The 12461-nt window shown below is 38.6% G+C and overlaps 1 protein-coding gene across 4 annotated transcripts in view; it reads left to right on the top strand.

The window, feature by feature from the left end:
• Positions 1-336: 336 nt before the first annotated feature.
• Positions 337-12461, top strand: part of SMAD5 (SMAD family member 5) — a 44370-nt gene continuing 32245 nt past the window's right edge. The window contains exons 1-2 of one of the 4 annotated variants that reach the window (XM_007473291.3): positions 385-555; positions 2042-2223. The gene's annotated coding sequence lies outside the window, so the exon portion shown is untranslated. Of the gene's footprint in view, positions 556-646; positions 834-2041; positions 2224-12461 lie in introns of those variants that run through there. The other 3 variants (XM_007473289.3, XM_007473290.3, XM_007473292.3) reach the window with 3 other exon arrangements.

The raw sequence follows: 12461 nt of genomic DNA on the forward strand, positions 1-12461 counted from the left end.
ATAACTATAGATTTCGCCCCTCTGGAGGCTCCCCTCCCCCGCTTCCCAATGTGTATTTCCTGAATCTGCCGGGGAAAGTCCAAGAGCTTTTCATGGGGCTTTCTGTGAGGTTTTGTGGTTTCAGTTAGTTCTCAAGCAATGTTTGATGCTCTGACTTAAACTGGGCAGTACTGGGAGTAGTACCGTCATTTCCATTCGTAGAGGCCGAAATGGATTATGGGGCTTCAGGAACTGCAGTTTATAGCCAGTTTTGAAGGAGTCACCTACTCCCATCCCCCCAACCCCCCAAAGCCTGCTCGGACTCCCACAACCGCAGCAAATCGGGCCCAGTGCGCATGCGCTGCCGCGGCAACAACCTTTCCAACTGTGATCCCCCCCCCATCCGGGTCCTCCCCTTCCGCCAGGCTGGGAGCGGGTTGCAGTGAATGTCTCCCACAGCTAGGATCTTAATAAAGTTGCATTGAGCGGAAACCGGCCCGCGCCCGGTAGGAGCGCACGAAGTACCGGCGGGGACTCCCTCCCCTTTTCCCCATCCCCTCTTGCCTTACTCGGCTTGTAAGTGTATCATACTAATGCGGGCTGGGGTGGGGGTGGGGGCGTGAGGGAAGACCCCAGAAGTCTGTGAGGGGTAGGTGGCGGGCGGCTCCTTCTCAGGCCGCAGCTGCCCTGCCCACCTCCCCCTGGTTCTGTCGCGTCGACTTCCGGGACCTCCGGGGGTCAGGCCATTCACGGGCGCTACGGCGGTAAAGCACGCGGGCCGGACCCTTGTGCGTGCCGGCCTCAGCTCCACAGCGAACCCCCGAAGAGCTTTTTTTCCTAACTGCTACAGTGTAGTAAGTGCCTACTATGTGCAAGGGAGCCTGCTAGCCTGACTCTTCAGCACCGGCAGTTGGGGCCCTAGCTCGGAACAACGTAGGAGTCGGGGAAATGGGACGACTGGTCCCTTTCCGAAAGGAGAAAGGGGGAATAGATGGAGGTCTTAAGGGTCAGGCGGCGTGGGGCCTGGATGGGGTGTCTGGTCAGGCTCGTCTGAGTGACCAAAGATAATAACGGCTCCTGTCCTGAGGGGTTCTTGCTTCACTACCAGCTGGGACGGAGGCAGGGCAAGCAGTAGTAGTATCCTCATCTTCAAGAGGAGGAAATGAGCGCCCTGTGGTTAAATAAACTTGGGGTGACCAGTATGGGTTCGACCTGAGAGGTCTTGGAGCGGCCTACGAGGCCCATAGACTTCTTCGGCCCGCTTGGAGATCTACTCTAGGGCCTGGAAGGAGGGGGAAGTCCCTGGTGTTGGGAATGTTGCTGGGGACAGGGAGGCCAGACTTATAGCGTTTTCCGGTGTGAATGGTTAGACCTATGAAAATCTTGCTGCTTCTGGATGCAAAGCTGAGGTACAGAGTTTAAAATTGGTTGTCATGCCCCTTCCCCCATGAGAATCAAAAGGTGGAAAAATGCTATACTTTACGAAGATCACTTACTTAGTTTGCCTTTATTTTAAAGTTTGCGTTATCGAGACAGTGCTAAAATGACTTGTCCAAGTCGTAGCTAGTAATATGTCTCATTTTCATTTTCCTCCTTTCTCCCAAATTAATTGAGTTATATATTTTCCTTGGGGTATTCTGTCCATTCAAAAGAATACTTTTGTGGGGGAGGGGGTCAGCTAGGTGGTTTAGTGGATTGAGAGCCAGACCTAGAGACAGGAGGTCTTGGTTTCAATTATGACCATAGACACTTTGTAGCTGTAGGATCCTGAGTTAGTCACTTAACCCCTATTGCCTAATTGCCCCTATTCTGCTTTGAAACCAATATACAGTATTAATTTCAAGATGGAAGATAAGGGTTATTTAAATAAGTAAATAAAACAGAATTCTCATGGGTTATTCTTTCTGTAAGGAAGTTTGACTAACAGATTCAGTCCATTTAATTTCTCAAAAATAGACATCCATACTTAATAATTTCACTTACCAATTTGGGACTGACACTCAAAAAGGCTGAGGTAATTTTCCTTCTGGTTCTACTGACATTTTTCTCTGACTAATTTCAGGTCCATCAGAGACTTTTTATTTCCATCTTAGCCTTTAAACCTATGGCATACTCTTCCCCTCCCTGCTGGTTCTGATTCATTGGACTTTTTGGAGTGTAAACTTTGAAACTCCTTTGTGGGTTTAGTTTTGGAATTGAATATGCTCTAAAGCCAGAAGAGGTTTTTGACTGCAGAGAGCTGGAGTAAGTATAGCCAGGTATTTGGACATCACAAAATATAGAGTTGATTAAGAGCCATCAATGTAACTTCCAATACAATGTTGAATTTCACCATACAAGAACACAAATGGACACGGAAATAAAGTTTTATTATTGTGAATACACCTCTTTTAAATCATTATATAGGAGATAATTTGAGTGGAGTTGGAGGAAACAAATCACTTCAATTGAACAATGTTTCAATTCTGGTTTTGATGGAAAGAGAATATTGCTACAGTCTGTCCAGGGGGTGAGAATGCCTGATTAATTCTGGGCCAGATCTCTATCTTGATTGTAGAGACCAGCTGGGGATCTGAAAAAAAGCATTCTTGACTGCTTGTGCATATAATTGGGTGTGGTGCTAACTATAACTTGTTTACTTTTATCTTTCTTTGGAAAACAGTTTTGAAGTCTCTTTGGGGTGTCACTTCTTGCCTGACCCCAGCACTTAGGAGTGTTATCTAGCAGCTAGCACTATCACACTCTTATTACAGTGAGGCAGACAATATTCTGCCACTCAAGAGTACCTGGACTATAACTTGTAGTGATTTAAGTGTTAGTTTTTCATTCTATCCCTGGGGGGGGGGCGGGGTTTGGGTGGGGAGGAAGGTTATCCTTTGGGAATAGAAAGACCTAATTTTCCCCCACATACAGTTAACCAAACATGCTTATAAAATTTAGTGAGGTAGTTGTCTGTTTCAAGTTCATGAACTTGAGCTGTTTACAAATCCACAAATGCCAGTTAATTTTTCCCCACAACATCTCAATATGTATGAGATTTCAAAGTATAAGACTGCTGGTTAATTTTATTTGACATCAGTGCATAAAGTAATCTATTAAAATGATTATATTTAGATTTGGCTTGCTGTCACTATCACTTATGCTTATAATCATTTCTTCTCCATTTTCACCCTATCTTCATGTCTTCTCATTATGCACTTAATACATTGTATGAAAAGTAAATCCCTTCTAAGTCTTTCTTTTCACAACATTACAATTCCTTCTTCCTCTTACTGCAAAGGGTATCCCACTTCATTCTATATGTATCAGTTGATAAGTAATAAAGCCGGATAGATGAGCCTATAAAGCTGACCTATTTAATTAGGTAATTTCACTTAACATGATATGCTCATAAATGGGGAGAGTGGAGGCATGATGAGAACATAGATATGCATTTTTTTTTTAAAATTTTGGATAAGGAAGATAGATACATGTTTTTTTCTTTTCCATCTGGCAAAATTAGCTATTATAATTTGAGTGGGAGACAGTGGTATAATGTTGTTACAAATGAGAGGAGTCTGATTTTTTTTGTCCTTAATTATGCAACATGTTTCTGGAAAAATTATTAAAAGCTTCATTCTGTAGTAAAGCAGAATCAAGTAAATTCTGCTTTAGTCATCCTAAATTTAATCTTTGGTTGAACCTTATATTAGAAGAGGACCATAGTTCAACTTGGGGAGCCCTATTTCCTGTTTTCATTATGAACTCAAACCTCATGCACTGTAGTCATTTTTCGTTCTTTGCAATGGACAGAGTGTTGCTTTCTATGATTTAATGTAGTTCAGGCTATTTTCTTGAATTTTAAAAGCATTCATCAGTATTATATATTATACATAATCAAGATTATAGGAAATATATTTTTAAAATTTAGAATATGCCCGCTGCATATCTTAATATTTAGAACTGCAAGGAAATTTGAACTCACCTAGTATTTTAAAACATTTCATAAGTTTTATGTAGATAATTTTTTATTTTTCTGAAAGTGAATATTTCCCCATTAGAAGAAAATCATGATTCATTAGAACTTTCCTTGGCTTAAAGTTCCTAAGATTTGGGTACATTTTATATTGTATTTGCATAACTGATTATACACAAAATTGTGTATAAACTGATATACACAAAATTGTGATTCCTCTGGGTAAAATTGCTTGCCTAAGATCTCCTGGCTAATGTTAGAGCTAAAATTGCAAACCTAGGTCTCTTGACTTCTAGGCTAATGCTTAACACTGTAGGAGTTAAATCAATGTGCAATACTTACAAGTATTATTTTTTAAAATTTTATTATCTGACAAAATAGACAAAAAAATGTGACCAAGTTTTTTTCTACCTGCTCAAAAAGCCTGCTCCACCAAAGCTTCTACAGGAAGGAAAGAGACAGTGAGACAGATGCACTTCCACCCAGGAATTTTATCATAAAACTTAGTTTGCAGTATCTATTTTTTTAATATCTAAAGAACCTCGTTATTCCCCAAATCCTAATTCTCTTATTCATTACTGTTGAATCGATACTGTTCACACATATCATTTTTGCATTTACATTTTTTCCACAAGTATTAAGCAACAACAAGTCTATGTCTATGTCAGCACAGTAATGACAGGAAGTGAGTGGGGTTCTGGGAATTGTAGTTTTTCTGGGGATCGTAGTTTTTAGGGTAACAGATTCTAATCACACAACACTTATGCTACTCATTGCCTTTGCCCATTCTCTATGGTAGTTTATCGTTATATTAGATTTTCAGTAGGTAGCTGCTGACATTTTTTGTTTTAAGTAGAAAAATGATAGGGTCAGGTATATGTTTAAGAAATATTATGGAAGAACTAAAGTTGGAAATAATTTGCTCTCAAAGACTTCTACTTGGACCCTATCTTTTCCTGTTTCTACACCTTTGCTTATTTTAGGTAGGCCCTATGCCAGTGTTGGCAAAGATGTGGCACACATGCCAAGCCAGCACTCGGGGACCTGCTTGGTTCTCCCATTTCTCAATGTCTGAGGACATTTTTTGCATGCCCCACTCCTCTGTCCAACCGCCCAAAGCAAACACTTCCTCTACTCTCTCTGGTGATGTGGGGGCCCACAGACAGCTTGAATTTGGAAAAGGGTGTTTTGGAAGATTTCCTTTTCTTTTGCTTGTGATCCCTTTATATTATGTTCTATTATATGTTTTAAAGGGATAAACTAATGTTACTTTTACATTTCATTTCACTTGATACTGTGGCTTGGGTAATGGAGGAGGGTTTATAATTTTCATATTTCATTATCATTTCAGAATGTACCTCGTCCAGTTTGTAAATCTGCCTGTTAGCTGCTAATGCATTGATGGTGAACCTGTGGCAAGATGCCAAAGATGGCATGAAAAGTGCTCTCTGTGGGCACCCAGCGGCTGCTGTCCCTCCCAGAGTTCAGTACTAGAAAGGCAGAGGAACTCTGATGGAGCTGCTCCCCTCCCCCTCTCCACACTCTGAAGACATTCCTCACTTCATCAGCCCCCCTCTGCCCAGCAGCCCAATTGCTTCCTCCTCTGTGTGTGTGTGTGTGTGTGTGTGTGTGTGTGTGTGTCTGTGAACACATGTGGTTCATAGGAGCATGGAGCACAGCTTGGTCTGGGGGTAGGCCCTGGAACTCCATCTCTAAAAGGCTTGACATCTGCTCTAATGTATAGGAAAGGCTTTGCATCCCTTAAAGAACTATATAAATATCTATTTTTTAAAACTATTTTTGAGGATTCATTAAAAGCAAAATGTATCAGGCTCAACTGAAGCAAATATTGTGATGCTTACCCTGAAAAAGAAAAGATGAATAACTGTCTAGGTATTTATAGAGCTATTACTTGGGAGGAGGAATTAGATTAGATTTTTTTTTTTTACTCCAAAATGCAAAGGTAGGAGCATTGGGCGAAAGGTGCAAAGAAACAAACACACTTGTATTAGAGTGGGAGTTCTTAAACTTTTTTGTGTCATGAACATTTTTGGCATATAAAGCCTATGAACTCGTCAGAATGTTAAGTGAATTAAAATACATAGATTCACAGAGGAAACCAATTCTATTAAAATGCAGTTATCAAAATATATGTTTTTTAAAAATTCATGGATTCCAGGTTGAATGCCCCTGCATTAGAGAATTCCAGAAGTAGAATGGGTTGCCTCAAGAGGGTGGTGGATTTTCACTTACTGGAGGCCTTTAGGCAAAGAAGATAGGTTACTTCTTTATTCCTTTCTTTTTTTGTGGAGGTGGGTTTTGTTTTTTTTTTGTTGTTGTTGCTTAATACTTGTGGAAAAAATGTAAATGCAAAAATGAAATGTGAGAACAGTATTGATTCAACAGTAATGAATATGAGAATTAGAATTTTGGGAATAAGAAGGTTCTTTAGAGATTAAAAAAATAGATACTGCAAACTAAGTTTTATGATAAAATTCTTATTGACATTGCAGTATTAAGTAAGATTCTTTCTATGATTTTTATTATAATAAGAGCCCAGTCTTCTTGTTCTTGGCTTTCTCAGATGCAAACCACAGATAAAGGGAATTCCCCTAACTGGTCTCTATGACATCACATATCTCTTTTTCCTAAGCTTCTTAATGAAGTTTATTTTCTGTTCCAGCTCTCTTGAAAGATGATTTGATTTATTCCATAGACCTTTTTTCTTTCAGTAATACTTCCCTCACCATCCTTTTAAATACATGAGGCTTATCAGCTATATTCCATGAATACAGTATGATATTAAAATACTTATATTGGCTAGTTTTTTAGACTGGAAATAGAAATGAGAAAATAAAAATGAGATATTTTAAATTAAAGCCTAAATAAACTTAACAGGTATGATTCCAAAAGTATAATGTATTCATTACTTACTGATGAATAAAACTTGAACCTTAATTGTGGAAGTAACGATGGAAGTAACGAAAACGTGGAAGTAACGAAAGAAAAATAAATGAATTTAAAAAGCATGTATTAAGTGCTTACTATGTACAAAGGTTTGGGAGATACCAATAGAAAAGTAAAGTAGCCCCTGTTCAGGAGATGAAATATATAGAGAAGCTTTCAGATTCAAGTCAGATGGAAAGGTCCAAGGATGTATAAGGTGTCTCTTTAATGTCATTTCTACCTGTTAGAAGCATTAGTCAGGATGTGTCTCCACAGGGATTGCTCTAATCATCCCAGTGTGGTGATGGTAGGCACTGTGATGGAAGCATTGCTTTTTCTAACAATTAGGTTCAAGGGCCTAGGCAGTTTCCTATGGGCTCTGAGTGTAGATTGGTATAAGTAGTGGTGGTGGTTTCACTTTGCCAAGATTTCTCCCTGTTCCCTCACTGTCTCAACTAGGTTAGCTTGCCTGACTAGTTGTGGGTGGCAGTTGTGGAAATGACCAGCCTTAACTCCACAGGAATAGCCTCCCTGAATGGCAATGAGAACTAGGCTGGAGTGCAGGCACTCCCCCAGGGCTTTTGTGCTTATCTGCCAGCTGATGGTTGTTGATCCATAGCTACTTATTATAGTGATGATAAAAGTAGGCCCCCTCTCTACAATGATTTCTCCCCTAATTAATGGCTGTGGGGATAGGTCAGGTTCCGTGTTTTAGAGCAGAGGTCCCTAAACTGTGGCCTGTGGGCCACATGCGGCCCCCTGAGGCCATTTATCCAACCCCCACCGTACTTCCGGAAGGGGCACTTCTTTCTTTGGTGGTCAGTGAGAGGAGCACGGTATGTGGCGGTGCCTCAAAGCACGGCATTGCTCATGTACAGTACTACTTCCGGTGACATAATCCTTTGCGTGGCACCTTGTTCTGAGATAACTGAACGAGAACGAGGTGCTGCACAAATGATTATGTGGCTGCACAATGGAAGATATCAGCATGGTGAGCTGTGATCTGGGAGAGGGGATTCTGCACTGTGTATACTGCTGCCCGGTATAGTGGTGGTGGTGAGGGGCCATCACAGCCAGCCCTGCAGCCTCTTGATATTCCAGACAGTGGTATACAGATTTGTTGATAGTTTTGTTTTTTTTTTAAATAGTCTGGCCCTCCAATGCTCTGAGGGACAGTGAACTGGCCCCCTGTGTAAAAAGTTTGGGGATACCTGTAGAGGAACATTGCTGTTCCTAAGGCTTTTGGGCCAAGGGTTCTAGACTGTCTCCATCTCCCTCTGAGAGGAGATAGTGATTAAAGTATTGGTAGTATTAGTTTGACTTGTTTGGCACATGAGTCTCAAAGTCACAGTCAAAATGTAGTGTAACCCCTTTGGTACAGAGTTGTGAATTGATTTAACAATTCTGGAGAACAATTTGGAACCATGCCTAACTGGCTATAAAACTATACTTTAAACTCTTTTTATGTTTAATTAATTAATTATTTTTTATTTATTTATCATTTATTTATTTTTATTAATTAATTGTTATTAATTAATTATATATTACATATAATTAAATATTAATTAATTAAATAATTTAGAACATTATTCTTTGGTTACAATAATCACATTATTTCCCTCCCCTCCACCCACCCTTCCCACAGCTGACCTGCAATTTCATTTGGTATTACTTGTGTCCTTGATCAGAACCTATTTCCATGCTGTTGATGTTTGTACTAGGATGTTCTTTTAGAGTCTACATCCGTAACCATATCCCCTCGACCCATGTATTCAAACAGTTGTTTTTCTTCGGTGTTTTTACTCTCACAGTGTTTCCTCTGAATGTGGATAGTGGTTTTTCTCGTAGATTCCTCCAAGTTGTTCAGGATCACTGCATTCCCACTAATGGAGAAGTCTATTACATTCGATTGTACCATAGTGTTTCAGTCACTGTGTACAGTGTTTTCCTGGTTCTGCTCCTCTCACTCTGCATCAATTCCTGGAGGTTGTTCCAGTTCCCATGGAATTCCTCCTCTTTATTATTCCTTTGATTGCAGTAGTATTCTATCACCACTATATACTACAATTTGTTCGGCCTTTCCCCAATCGAAGGGCATCCCCTCATTTTCCAATTTTTTGCCACCACAAAGAGTGCAGCTATGAATATTCTTCTACATGTCTTTTTCCTTATCTCTTTGGGGTACAAACCCAGCAGTGCTATGGCTGGATCAAAGGGCAGACAGTCTTTTAGCTCCCTTTGGGCATAGTTCCAAGTTACCCTCCAGAATAGTCGGATCAATTCACAACTCCACCAGCAATGCATTAATGTCCCAACTTTGCCACATGCCCCCTAATATTTATTACTTTCCTTTGCTGTCATGTTAGCCAATCTGCTAGGTGTGAGGCACTCATAAAACTAAAAAAAAACTACCTCAAAGTAGTTTTTGATTTGCTTTTCTCTGATTATAAGAGATTTAGAACACTTTTTTTGTGTGCTTATTAATAGTTTTGATTTCTTTAACTGAAAATTGCCTATTCATGTTCCTTGCCCATTTTTCAATTGGAAAATGGCTTGAGTTTTTGTAAAATTGGTTTAGCTCTTTATAAATTTGAGTAATTAGACCTTTGTCAAAGGTTTTTGTTATGAAGATTGTTTCCCAATTTGTTGCTTCACTTCTAATTTTGGATGCATTAGTTTTGTTTGTACAAAACCTTTTCAATTTGATATAATCAAAATTACTGATTTTACATTTTGTGATTTTTTTTCTGGCTCTTGCTTGGTTTTAAAATCTTTCCCGAAGATTTGACAAGTATACTATTCTGTGTTTGCCTAATCTGCTTATAGTTTCTTTCTTTATATTCAGGTCATTCACCCATTCTGAGTTTATCTTGGTGTAGGGTGTGAGATGTTGATCCAAACCTAATCTCTCCCATACTGTCTTCCAATTTTCCCAGCAGTTTTTATCAAAAAGTGGGTTTTGGTTGCAAAAACTGGGATCTTTGGGCTTATCATAGAGGGTCTTACTGAGGTCATTTACCCCTAGTCTATTCCACTGATCCTCCTTTCTGTCTTTTAGCCAGTACCAAATTGTTTTGATGACCACTGCTTTATAGTACAGTTTGAGATCTGGGACTGCAAGGCCATCTTCCTTTACATTTTTTTTTTTCATGATTTCCCTGGATATCCTTGATCTTTTGTTCTTGCAAATGAACTTTGTTATGTTTTTTTCTAATTCAGTTAAAAAGGTCTTTGGAAGTTCAATGGGTATGGCACTAAATAAATAAATTAATTTGGGTAGAATGGTCATTTTTATTGTTAGCTTGTCATACCCGTGAGCAATCAATGTTTTTCCAATTGTTTAGATCTAGTTTTAATTGTGTGGAGAGTGTTTTGTAGTTGTGTTCTTATAGCTCCTGTATTTGTCTTGGCAGATAGATTCCGAAGTATTTCATATTGTCTAGGGTGATTTTAAATGGAATTTCTCTTTCTAATTCTTGCTGCTTAGATGTGTTGGAAATATATAGAAATGCTGATGACTTATGTTAGTTTATTTTGTATCCTGCAATGCTGCTAAAGTTGTTGATTATTTCAACTAGCTTTTTGGTTGATTCTCTAGGACTTGTGAACCTTAAAAATTCTCAGACCCTACTTCATAGGGTTTGGTTAAGACCATTCCCCATTTAAACAGTAAGCCAAAAGTTCTTAAGCTGTGCCTATTTTTAGATCTAATAAAAAAGGGTGTTAAGTACCTATAAAGGTCAGGCAAGTTGTGAACTTGCAAAAGGCAAAGACGTGAGAACTTGCTCAAGTGTGAATTACTCAAAATTTTAGCCTTCTTAGGTGTGAATTAAGAATGGTCTGTCCTTTGGAAAATGTCTACTGTGATGGGTAGATATGAGAACTTATGGGAGGTGACATAGGAGAAAATTCCCTTTAAAAGGAGAAGAAAGGCTGCCTTGAGAGAAGTCTCAGGGGAACTCTCTCTGGAGATGGCAGCTGGGCAAAGCTGAGCTAGTGTCTCTCTGAACACTAGAATCCTTGCTTGGAAAAATCTTGTGGTGAGTGGATAAAAGACTGACTGATCTCTCTCTTAGGGCTTGGGTCTGGGCTGGCCTGGGCCGGCCTATTCTTTTTCTCTATTTTTCCTTTTCTCTCTCTCTCCCTTTCTTTAATTCCTCATCTGTATTAATTGAAATCTCTATAAAACCCAGTTGACGTGGGTATATTTCATATTTGGGAATTTTTCCCTGGTGACCACTTTATATTATTTGATTTAAAACAAGACCTTGTCTTGAAAACATATTTTCTGCGGTCACAATTTAAGCCAACCACTCTTTTATCTGCGACAGTTTATATCTTCCACTATTTTAATTATTACAGACTATTTATGTAGACCATCATATCATCTGCAAAGAGTGATAGCTTGGTCTCCTCATTGCCTATGTTAATACTTTCAATTTCTTTTTCTTCTTTAATTGCTACAGCTATTGTTTCTAGTACAATGTTAAATAATAGTGGTGATAATGGGCATCCTTGTTTCACTCCTTATCTAATTGTGAATGCATCTAGTTTATCCCCATTGCAGATGATGTTGGCTGATGGTTTTAGACATATACTGTTTATTATTTTTAGGAAAAACCCTTGTATTCGTATACTTTCTAGTGTTTTTAATAGGAATGAGTGTTGTATTTTGTCAACACCTTTTTCTGCATCTATTGAGATAATCATGTGATTTTTGTCAGTTTACTTGTTAATACAGTCAATTATGTGAATGGTTTTCCTAATATTGAACTATCCTTGCATTCCTGGCATGAATCCTACCTGGTCATTGTGAATAATCATTTGCTAGAGTCTTTTTGCTTGTATCCTATTTAAGATTTTTACATTTATATTCATTAAGGAGATTGGTCTATAGTTTTCTTTCTCTGTTTTTGACCTGCCTAGCTGTGGGGTCACTATCATATTTGTGTCGTAAAATGAATTTGGTAGAATTCTTTCTTTGCTTATTCTGTCAAATACTTTGTATAATACTGGGATTAGTTGTTCTTTGAATGTTTGATAGAATTAATTTTGAATCCACATGGACCTGAGGATTTTTTCTTAGGGGAGTTCTTTGATGGCTTGTTCAATTTCTTTTTCTGATATGGGGTTGTTTAGGCAATCTATTTCTTCCTCTGTTAGTCTAGGGAATTTATATTTTTGTAATTATTCATCCATATCACCTAGATTGCCATATTTGTTGCCATATAATTGGGCATAGTAGTTTTTAATGATTGTCTTAATTTCCTCTTCATTAGAGGTAAGGTTTCCCTTTTCATTTTGGATGCTGTCAATTTGGTTTTCTTCTTTCCTTTTTAAAATTAGACTGACTAGTACTTTGTCTATTTTATTTGTTTTTTCAAAGTACCATATTCTAGTCTTATTTATTGAATCAATAGTTCTTTGACTTTCAATTGTATTGATTTCTCCTTTGAATTTTAGGATCTCTAATTTAGTTTTCATCTGAGGATTTTTAATTTGTTCACTTTCTAGTTTTTTAATTTGCATGCCGAATTCATTGACCTCTGCCCTCCCTAATTTGTTAGTATATGAACTCAAG

The sequence above is a fragment of the Monodelphis domestica genome, chromosome 1 (genome assembly GCF_027887165.1).
Source record: "Monodelphis domestica isolate mMonDom1 chromosome 1, mMonDom1.pri, whole genome shotgun sequence".
Classification (NCBI taxonomy): domain Eukaryota; kingdom Metazoa; phylum Chordata; class Mammalia; order Didelphimorphia; family Didelphidae; genus Monodelphis; species Monodelphis domestica.